Source organism: Pteropus medius, unplaced genomic scaffold (assembly GCF_902729225.1).
Source record: "Pteropus medius unplaced genomic scaffold, Ma_sr-lr_union100, whole genome shotgun sequence".
NCBI lineage: Eukaryota > Metazoa > Chordata > Mammalia > Chiroptera > Pteropodidae > Pteropus > Pteropus medius.
In genome coordinates, this window is record NW_024349800.1 from 61,632,365 (window position 1) to 61,643,135 (window position 10,771).

The 10,771-nt window shown below is 42.3% G+C and overlaps 1 non-coding gene across 1 annotated transcript; it reads left to right on the forward strand.

Moving 5' to 3' along the window:
* Positions 1-9,729: 9,729 nt before the first annotated feature.
* On the forward strand, positions 9,730-9,848 carry LOC120622528 (5S ribosomal RNA). Its single transcript, XR_005658490.1, has one exon. It is a non-coding gene; the product is annotated as a 5S ribosomal RNA (ribosomal RNA).
* Positions 9,849-10,771: the final 923 nt, after the last annotated feature.

The following is a 10,771-nucleotide window of genomic DNA, read 5'->3' on the forward strand; positions in this document are numbered from 1 at the left end:
TGCCAAGCTGTCTAAAGCGGCTGCACCATTTTGCATTCCCACTAATAACGCATGAAGGTTCCAATTTCTCCACCTCCTTACCAATACGTGTCTTTTTTGTTTTAGAAACCCTAATGGGTGTGAAGTGGTATCTCATTGTGGTTTTGAGTTGCATTTCCCGGACGACTAACGATGTTGAGCATCTTTTCATGTGCTTATTGGCCATTTGCAACCTCCTTTGGAGAAATGTCTATTCAAATACTTTGCCTAATTTTAAATTGAGTTACTTGTCTTTTTATTGTTATGAGTTATATGCATTGTAAGAGTTCTTTTTATACCCCGAATACCAGTCTCTAATCGGATGTATTATTTGCAAATATTTTCTCTCATCCTATGAATTTCCTTTTTACTTTCTTGATGGTGTTTGAAGCATAAAAGTTTTAAATTTTGATGTTGTCCAATTTACCTATTTTTTTCCTTTTGTTGCTTATGCTTTTGGTGTCCTAAGAAACCGTTCCTTAATTCAAGATCACAGTGATTTACTTTTATGCTTTCTCATAAGAGGTTTATAGTTTTAGCCCTTACATTTAGGTCTATGAGCTATTTTTACTCAACTTTTTGTATATTACGTGGGGTGGGTCGAACTTCATTCTTTTGCTCATGCAGGTACGATTGTCCCAGCACTGTTTGTTGAAAACCTCGTAGAGTTGCAAGTTTGGGTTCCATCACTATTCAGTATGTACATTATTATGCAGATGTAAATTCTCTTCTGAGCCGAGAGATATACTGTTTCCGTTTTCTTTCTTGTGGAATCTGCTATTCTAAGAGTTAGCAGTAGACTCATTTTTATTGTTGCTGTTCCTTTAATTTCTTTGAACCCGCGCCTGCATCTCTCTATACCTCCAATAGCATCTGTTTCCACAGGGCCAAACCTATCAGCAAATCTATCAATTCGTCTCTTTTTTTTCTGGTGACATCCTTTTAGGGTATCTGTTCCCCTGCTCCAATCTATACTTCTCACTTCCTAAATGAAATTCCTGCCCAAACCTAAAAAACGTCCTGCCCAAACCTCCGCAGCACTCTACATGCTGATGTATATTATCTCCTCACGGCCGTTCTTCTCGGAGAGGCACCCTGAGCCCTCAGTCCCCCTGCTCCTTCCTAGGCTGGCTTGGATGTCCTTCAGCGAGTCTCGAGCATCACCACGACCTCTTCCTCCTGTTAGTTTGCCCGTTTCCTAAGTTCCCTTCCTCTTTTAGTTTAGTTTCACATTTTGGTGGAATGTGGACTCCAATAGCTCCTAGAGAAAACGCATTGGAGATAAATTATTTTTTATCTTTATGTGACTAAGATGTCTTCATCTCTACCCTCATATAAATAGTTTGGCTGGGATTAGAATTCAAGTTTACAAATCGTTTTCTCTCAGCATTTTTGGAAAGCGTTTCTCTGCTGTCTTCTGGTTTTCAGTGTTGCTTTTGAGAAGTCGATGCCATGCTCTGTGGCATCCGAATCCTTAGCATCTGTCTCATTGTCTCTCTGGGAGTTTTTATGATCTTTTTTCATACTTGATACTCTGAGTTTTCATTGTAATATGTCTTGTTCTGGGTCTTCTCATCATGTGTTGTACTGGATACCTGATGAGTCCTTTCATTCTAGAGACTCCTGTTTCACTTTAAGAAAATTTCCTTATATTGCTTCTCTGATAATTCCTTCCTCACTCTTTTCTCTGTAAAATTCTCGTTACCCAGATGTTGGACTTCCTGGATGATCTTTTAAATTTTTATCTACCTCTTATTTTCTATCTCTATCTCTTTATTTTACTTCAGAGGAATTTTTTCAACTTTATCTTTCAATCCTTCTATTCACTTAAAAAAATTTTTTTTGGCTATTTATTTTTACTTTCCAAGAGATGATCACTTTTTTGTTCTCTGATGATACCTTAAAAAATAAATTTCTGTATTTGTTTAGTGGATAAAATATCTCAGGATAGTAACGTTAACTCATATTAACATTGACTCATTTCCTCTGAATACTTCTTTTTCTCTCGGTTAGTTTTTACCTCTTATTTGTTGAAAGCTTTCCTCAAATGCCCAGTGACCCTTAAATCTCATCTAAAAAAATTATTTATTTAAATTAGTTTCAAGTATACAGTACATTGGTTAGACATCTATATAGTTCATAAAAGGATCCCCCTGATTGCTCTCTCCTATTAAAAAACCGATTGGAAGGGGTGTGTGTGTGTGTGTGTGTGTGTGTGTACACACGCGCACATACACGCTGGGTGCTTGGGTAGGACTAGAAAAAGGGGCTGTGGACCGTTTGGTTCTTGCAACCATGTGATCAGGTGACAAGCCCATTTTTTTTTTGTGGGGTGACAATGGAGTTTGGGTTTGGTGTTTCAGACTTTACCATAGATGGAATTTGTGTTTCTAATTTTTATTTCCCTTACTTTGGTTTTGGGGTGCTTTTCAGGAGGAGAAAGAGGTGGGAACATCCTCCAGTCATCTTAAAACAGGAAGTCCCTTGTTGTATTGTTTTCTAGTGTGTCCCAAAGTAAAGAGACTGCCAAGCGGACGGAGGCCCTGTGGAAGGCAGTGTACAAAAAGTTATGAGTCTTTTCATGTGTTTATATTCAGGACTGTGTTATTGTAAGTGACAGTCACACAACCAATATAATGAGTAAGTACAGGATTTCATTGCCCTGGGAAAGCAGTCTAGCACATTTCACAAACCTCTCTAGAATCAGAAATTGCTCTTTAGTGCAGGTGAAAAATACCACTGGATTCTCAGTTATCTTGGAAAGAGTTCCACATTGCAGCGAAAACCATATCTTTGAGTCTTTTCAATCTGAAGCAAACTCTTATAACCTGATGACACCTGAAACGGAGTGAAGCAGTTCTTGGAAACTCAGATAGTATGTATTGACAGGAAAGCCTCAAAAGCTAGAGTTCAAAATGACTATCCTGCATGATCAATAGCACTTGGCAAATAAACAAATTGGCAAAGAGGAAGAGGCAGTGCGAGTCAAAAAAGAACATTTGGATGAATAGATTTGTTTTATTGTGTTCTGGCAAGCAGAACCAATTCAAATGCCAACTTTTATACAGGTTTTAAAATCACTTTGCCTGGCATAATAGTGTTTCTCAAGGTATTCTGAGAAGTGGCATAATGTGTCTCCAACTATCATCAGTTAAAAACTGTGGATTAAATGTATTCAACTGTTCATTTAAACGATCGGTGAGCCCTGCATATTCGTTTCCTCTCTCACATCTGCTTGCTTCGTTGAGATAATCTCATGCACTTAGTTAGTAGAGCTGTGGTTCTCTCACCTATTTACGGAGCTGTAGTATCGCCTGAGAAATGTTTTAGAGCTTCGGAGCCACACGGGTAAAAAGGATGTTTGCAGCTTTGTGCCGAATAAGCAGAATGGATCCCTGCTCTCCTTCCTAAGGTGTCTCCAGAGATCCTATGTCTTTAATGGGGAGAGTGTTCAAAGGTAATATTTTACTTTAAAAATACAAAATTGCATAGTCAAAACGCTAAATTTTTATAAGGAGGGTCATTAAAATCAGTGACGCGATAAACATTTTGCATAGGATGCAACCAGGATTCTGAGATGTGCTAAGCTACTCCTTGGCAGAAGCAGCACGATTCGGGTCTGGAAGCAGATTGGGATTATTCCGTCATGTCTGGCCCCGGGAAAACGGTACCGCCAAAAAGCACAGAATCAAAAAGAAAGATGCTCATTCAGCTGTTTCAAGTATGCCCTTAAGAACATATCGGATGCCTTTGGTAATGTTTTTTTATAATCTCCTTTTGCGTTTACACATATCCTACCATGCCTATGGATCTCTTTAAAAGTTGCCTCAAGATTAATGAATTCTGCTTTGAATATTTTGCAATCCAAAAGCTATAAATGAATCTATGAACATTTACAACAGTAGATATTTCTGATACAGATAGTAAAACACATCATTTTCTCTAGGTAAATAAGAGCAGAACATTCTTCTGACATTCAACCTAGACCATTCTACTCTCAATTACGTAACAATCTCCTAAAGATAATTTTAGAAATTTTACCTCTCCAGACACAAGAGAGAAGCAGCACACCCACTAGAAGATACACTGACATTCAGCCCCACCCTCAAAAAATAGAATGCGTCCCTTCTAACCATAATTTCTTATTCATATGTTGAGGGTCAGATTCTGAACTATATCTTGGAATTTCCCTCAGCTCTTTTCTTGGCGTCATTCCAAACTGGCAGAAGGCCTTTGCTTGTTAACTGCCAAGTAATTACTTCATCACGAGGCCGACGACAGAAGGGACCTCTCTTACCTCTCCTTGTGAGGATGCGCCTTCCAAAAAGATTCAAACTCATTACGCAAGGGAAGGAAAAAGCCACAGATGCACAGGATTTGAACTTGGCAGGAGCACAGACGTGTCTGAGACATTCGATTGCCCAGCCGCATTGCCTAGCAGAATGAGATTCGCTAAATTCGAAGTGGCTCACGTGTTTTTGGTGCATAGAAACTACGCTCTGCTCGCAGAACTAACAGAGGAGAGCGGAGGCCTGTGCCTGTAGTGGGAAGGATGCCTTGTGAAATGCTGAAGTCCGGGACCGGCTCCACGGCTGGCCGCGTGCTTCGTCTCTGTTAAGGGGAGAGCGCTGCGCCTTGCTTTTGTTTAATGTGAGTGTATCAAAGCTGCTCCGATGCCTCTTTGTAGACATCGCGAGAAAAGCGCTCTGGATGAGGAGGCAGACACAGGCTCTGGTTCCCTCTTTGCCTCTTGCTGTGCGGCAAGGCGTCGGAACGTTTTCGAACTTCGGTTTACTCACCTATAAAGTGGGGGTACCGATCTCTGGCTACCAGTAAGTTTCCTACTCATGAGACAGTATGCGAAAATAGTCCACAAACTGGGAAGCGCTATCAATGTGTAAGGTATTCGTGGTGGTACACGTGACGCCTGCGAAGGAATTTTTGATTGTGCGAGAATGTTGTACAAACACCATCACGGTGCCCTTTGCCGGTTGTGTTATCAAAACTTGGGAATCCAGAGAGCTTTTTCTACTATTCTGTCTGCTCCGCCCAAGGTATTAAACTCTGTTAAGAAGCGTTGCCCTGGGGGACTTGCACCCACGCTGGTTCCTCAGCAGGGAGCACCATGTGGATGGTGGGAAGGGTGTGTGACCGGGGATCAGCCCTCGAGTGGGGCCTGAGATGCACTGCTAACAACTTTTGTGACTCGCAGGAAGTCCCTCAGCTTCTCTGTCTCTGACACGAGGGTTGAACTAGGTCACCTCTAATCCTATTTGGTTATCGAAGTCTGTTATTTTGTATTTGTTTAAAATATCAGTTGTTTTTGGGGGTTCACTAGCGTGATTGTGAGTCTGCGTCACATCTTACATGAGGGGCTCTGAGTGCTGTCTCACAGGACGCGCTGAGCTACTTAAGTGCGTGATTAAGGAAAGGTATTTGCGTTTTACTGCCCAGAGCTGGCCTTGTGTGGCTAGGTGCCACCAAGGAGGATATTCAACAGCCTCGGGGCCATCATGAAGTGGGTAAACACCGGCGGTCCCGCCTGCAGGTCTAGCGAGGTACACTTTGTTGCCGCGCTGCTCCTGGGGACAGCTAAAGTATAAACCTGCAGCATGGGATCTGACTCGGTTGCTCTAAAATTACCTCCTACCTCCGAGAAGAGAATCCTAAGCCTTAAATGCCCAGGGAATTAATCAATACATCACGCGTTTCCGAGAGTTAGAATTTATTTTGAAACTGTTCATAAACCGAAGCCATTCAACACACACACACACACACAAAACCCCCACAGGCTTTTGAATAAGACGGACTTTGATTTGAATCCCAGATTGAGTTTACTAGTGGGGATATCAGGTCAACTCCTTTCTCTGAGCATCAGTTTCTTCACCTCTGAAATGGGATAATAGCTCCTTTGCAGACGTATTGTACAGAAAATGCATTAAAATACCTGACCCATAATTAGACTTAATCAACGGTCATTGTTATTCATTGATGAAAACATATTTCTAAAATTTCGCGAGTAACTGCACAATTTAGATAATGAGTCAGAAGAGTTTCAGAATGAAAACAAGGTATTATTTAAAAAAGTGTTTCTCAGTTGTACAGGTTTAAATTGTAAACTGATAGACCATTTATAGGCCTTACTGCCTGTTACTTGGACTTTATTATTCATCATTATATCATATGTTCAAAAAATAAAGAGATTTTTCTGTTTTACTCTGTGGGGAAGGAAAATCCCTTCCCCTCCCCTTCAAGGTTCTTTCAGTTAGTCTCATAATTGAACCTAAATGAGACTAATTAACAAGAGAAAAATAACCAAATTTAATTACATGTGTATGTATGGGAACTCCACATACATGAGAGCGTCAATGGTCCAACAACATGAGAAGTTTAAAAACAGAAAATAGGTATATAAGGCGTTTTGAGCTAAGGACGAGGTAAGGTGCCCTGGGGCTTCTGAGGGAAGGAAGCTTATTCGCAGGACAGTGGGAAAAGCAGACATGCGGGAATTAGAAGTTTGCCCCACCTTATAGATAGGTCGTAAAAAGTTATTTCTGGTGTTAACTCTTATTGTGGGCAAGGTCCATAAATTCGTTCAGGGAGAAGTAAAAGTTTCTTGTGAGTCTGCAGGGTCGTGATCACCTTCAGCTCAAAATGACTCACGTGCCAAAGCGGCACATTTTGGGGAGGCCTGTTCTGAACACCTATGACATGCTGTTTGATGTGTGTGAAACTTTTGTATCTTTTAGGGCTTTTTTTTGCTTCCCTTCCAATTTTATTTTCTTTAAAACTAAATTTATTCATTGAGCTGTCTGAAAATCTAAATTGTAACAGAGTCAATTCAGATCTGACGGTGTGCTCACCCCAGTTCCTCAGAGCTGTGTTCGTGTAGGTGTCCCTAACTCTGCATTTGGTGACATTGTCTAGATAGCTGAAATTGGCCGTAGTGGGAGTGTTTACACCATGGAAACCAGTGAACACTACAAGTCAGGTCTCTTTAATTTCTCCAGATCCAATTGTTAAACTGATAAGCATATCACCGAATATACAATTCCCAGAATTTTTTTTCACGTTTGACTTTATTTTTTAAAACGTACCTTTCCAAACTGTTCATTTTAGTTTCTTTTTGAAATGTAAGGTTTATAAGATCAGGAACTTTGTTTTATTTACCGAAGAATCCCATGTGTCTAAATGAATATTTCAATAAATATTGGAAATAAGCAACTCCACTTAAATAGCATTTCCTCTGTCATATACCTAAAAATTGCTACTGTTCTGAATCTATTCAAACTATTACTAAATTGAAGTCCAAGTTTATCTTTCGAAAGCAGAAAAGGCCTAAGAGATTTTTAGAAAAAAAATAGATTATCGAACGCCAACTTCCAATTGAATGCAGCACATCTGTGTAAAACATAACTGATCCGAACTGCATTTGGGAAGGTCTAGATAAATTATTCACAGAGCAACCTCCAGATCATTTGAACAAGTTAATCTATTATGCAGAATTGTTTTGTGCTATCTGAGCGCCAAATAGATGAATTTGACTTTGATGTAATTGATGTAAGTTGTTCTTTTAGAAGTAACTAAGGCATGAACAGCTTCTCGAAGCTCGTCTTGAGATCAAACAAATCCCTGCCGTCAACATGGAAAGTGGCCTCATATCACGTTCAAGACTAGACTGATGCATCGGATTGGACCTGGGCCGAGTCGATGAAATGGAAATAGCAAAGAAAACACATTTTAAAAAAGATATTAATAATAAAAGCATTGACCGGAAAATGAGAGCAGCTGGATCATTTGGAAGGCGTCAAAGAGCTGATTCAGGACGAGAATTTCTGGAAGAGTGTGAGAGCGGAGGGTCGAAAGTTCCCCATCGCTTTTTGAAGGGGAAGATGAAGAGCCCGTTTTTTGAAGTGTTAAGTTTCAGGTGCAGACATTCAAATGGCGACATTCTGGAGAGAAGCTGGGCTGTGATAAAACAGGCGCTGGCCATTCCCCATCGCTGTCCACCAGGGTCGCTGCTGCTACCAACCACCCCCCAAGGCAGAAGGAAGATGAAACACGTCAAAGATTCGGCGAATTTGCTTTCCTCGGCGGCCTCTTCTCGGGCCCTCCCTCTTTCTCACTCTGCCCACGGTGACCCAGTACAAACAGCTCGTTAAAACAAACCTCCATAAAATGAAGGAAGTTAGAGGGTCCGGCTCTAAAAAGTTGAGCGATATGGCAGACCCGGTGATGCAGCGCTCAGAGCTCAGACTGAAGGTGAACTCTGAGTCCTCGCTCTAGAATTCGCTAGAGGCGCGGCCACAGTCACCTGTTCTTGCTACCCCTCAGTTTTCTCCTCTGTGAAGTGGGTATAATGTGAGGGTTCAACAAGATCATTCGTGAAAAGAGCTTAGCCTAGCTCTCAGCACAGAGTAAGTCAGTGGGAGCAAGAATATCACGGGAGTTCTCCTGGACCCACATTTGGCCCAGGGGGTGCATCCTGGAAGTGGGGGTGCTAAGCAAGGCAGCACCCTAAGGGGCCGGGGTCAGTACTGCATGCTCCCTGGGCAGACGGGTTCTGCCAACGTACACTGGCAACCGCTCTTTTGTTCCCGTCAGGCTTTTACAAGTCGCAGGCACCCGGGCTCCGGGCGCTTCCGGCTGCTCTCCGTGAACTGGTCCCATCCCGCAGCCTGCAGGGATGTTACGACCTCCTTCAGGGTGTCGCGGGGCTTCCCCTCACCTCAGCGGCCGGCTCCCCGACACTCCGGCACCATCTGCAGCACCGTCGTCTGCGCAGAGCGCCATTCGCGGGCAAGTCTTTTCACTGGGCCACGGAGCATCAGCCGACAAAGAGACAGATCACAGCAGAGGAGGAAACAGAGGTGCGCGCCTTTCAGACCTGCCCCGCGGGCCTGGCCCACAGGGCCACAGAGCGCGTGCCAAGTAGTTTTAGTAATAAAGACGTTTGGGGATGAGCAGGGTCGTGGCAAGTCAGTGTGGTTTGGAGGAGAATCATCAAAACAGGAGCCTGTCCCCAGTAATGTGCCAAACCAGGGACTTTCTGCAGCATGTGACACTTTAGGAAAGACCCCAAATTCAGTGAGACTGAGGAACTGCAAAAATCTTAGCAATATTAGAATGCAAAAGTCTCAGAGGAATCCTGGAAAAAAAGAGAAATTCTTCTGACTTTGTTTAACGCACCCTTTCTCAAATGATTGCCTTTTAGTGTAATTGATAGAAAATGCTACCAAATACCCACTTCTGAGCACTTTCTGTCGCCCTCCGTGTGGGTCAGATGGCTGTCCTCCTGGATCTTCATCTTTATGATGATGATCTTTGTAATTAATGCATATTACTTCCATCTCTAGTCTCAAATGAATTACTGTTTTAATTTTTTTTTTTCTTTTTGTTTGACCAAAATCCTTTCTCTTTGGGTCTCGAGAACATTCCATTTGTCACCAGTCCCACTAATCCCCTTAGCTTTGACTTTATGGATACTGTTTCTTGTACTAACAGCCCATCCATTTTATTTCTTAGAGCAGTGCCGTCCGGTAGAACTTTCTGTGATGACGGAAACGTCCTCTCTCTCTGCTCTGTCTCATACTCTGGCCATTAGCCCCATGTGGCTATTGAGCACTTTAAATGTGGCTGGTGCAATAGAATTTTTAGTAGAGCTGAATTTTTAATTGTATTTAATTTTCATTAATTTAAATGTAAGTAGCCATCTATAGCCACACCACCCTGAACGAGCCCGATCCCATCTGATCTCGGAAGCTAAGCAGGGTCGGGCCTGGTTAGTACTTGGATGGGAGACCACCTAGGAAGACCGGGTGCTGTAGGCATAAATAAAAAAAAAAATAAGGGATTGTAAACTGACAAGGTCCTTGCAATCTGTGAGGTCAACCAAGGGTTGCCTTGCCTAAAAAATTAAAAAATAAAAAATAGCAAGTAAATGTAAGTAGCCACATGTGCATAATGGCTATTGTATCTGACAGCACGGTCTTCGTGGGTTCTGTGTATCTGTATCGAGCAGAGAAATGAGAGGCTGGAAGTCATATTGATAAGGCAAGGCCAAGGCAACTCCCACTACGCACAAAACATTGTTGGTCATCCAATAGCTCTTCAAAGTACGTCATGTTAAATATTTTTCTGATGTGTTATTTGTGCAATTTTTAATAAAGAAGGAAACAGATGATTTTTGTTTTTTACGGAGAAAATACTATTGAAGTAGAGTAGATGAAACCACTTGGTCAGAAGGAGGGTTTGGAAAGATACACTCTCAACAACGATAGAAAAATTGAAAATAACCTTCAGGGATATTCAATTTGGCTCAAAACTGCTGTAAAATTGACTTTGAAATGTTCCAGTGGCAAAAGTCAAGTCTGAAAAAAATAAGTATTTCATGTGACTGCAGTGCCGGCCCGTGGGCTCGGCCCGGCTCCTGGCGCAGAGGCGGGTGGCCTTCTCTTTGTGAAGAATATAACACAGGCTCCTCGGTGTTCACAAAAAGGCACCTTGTGCCTCGTAATTGGGGCACTCGGGTCCCCCTTCAGTTTACAGCATTGGTCACCTGTCCTTCAGCTACTTAGCAGAGACTCAAGTTATAAATTGTCCAACCATGTTCACGTTAAAAGTCCGGCGTGGACGACTGACGTCGGGATGGCCTCGTCCCTCCGGGTCCTCCAGGGTTAGCCCCGCATTGTATCAGATCAGAGCGGACTCGCCCTGGGTCTCCTCGGCACCTTCGTCACAGAAAAAAGCTTCA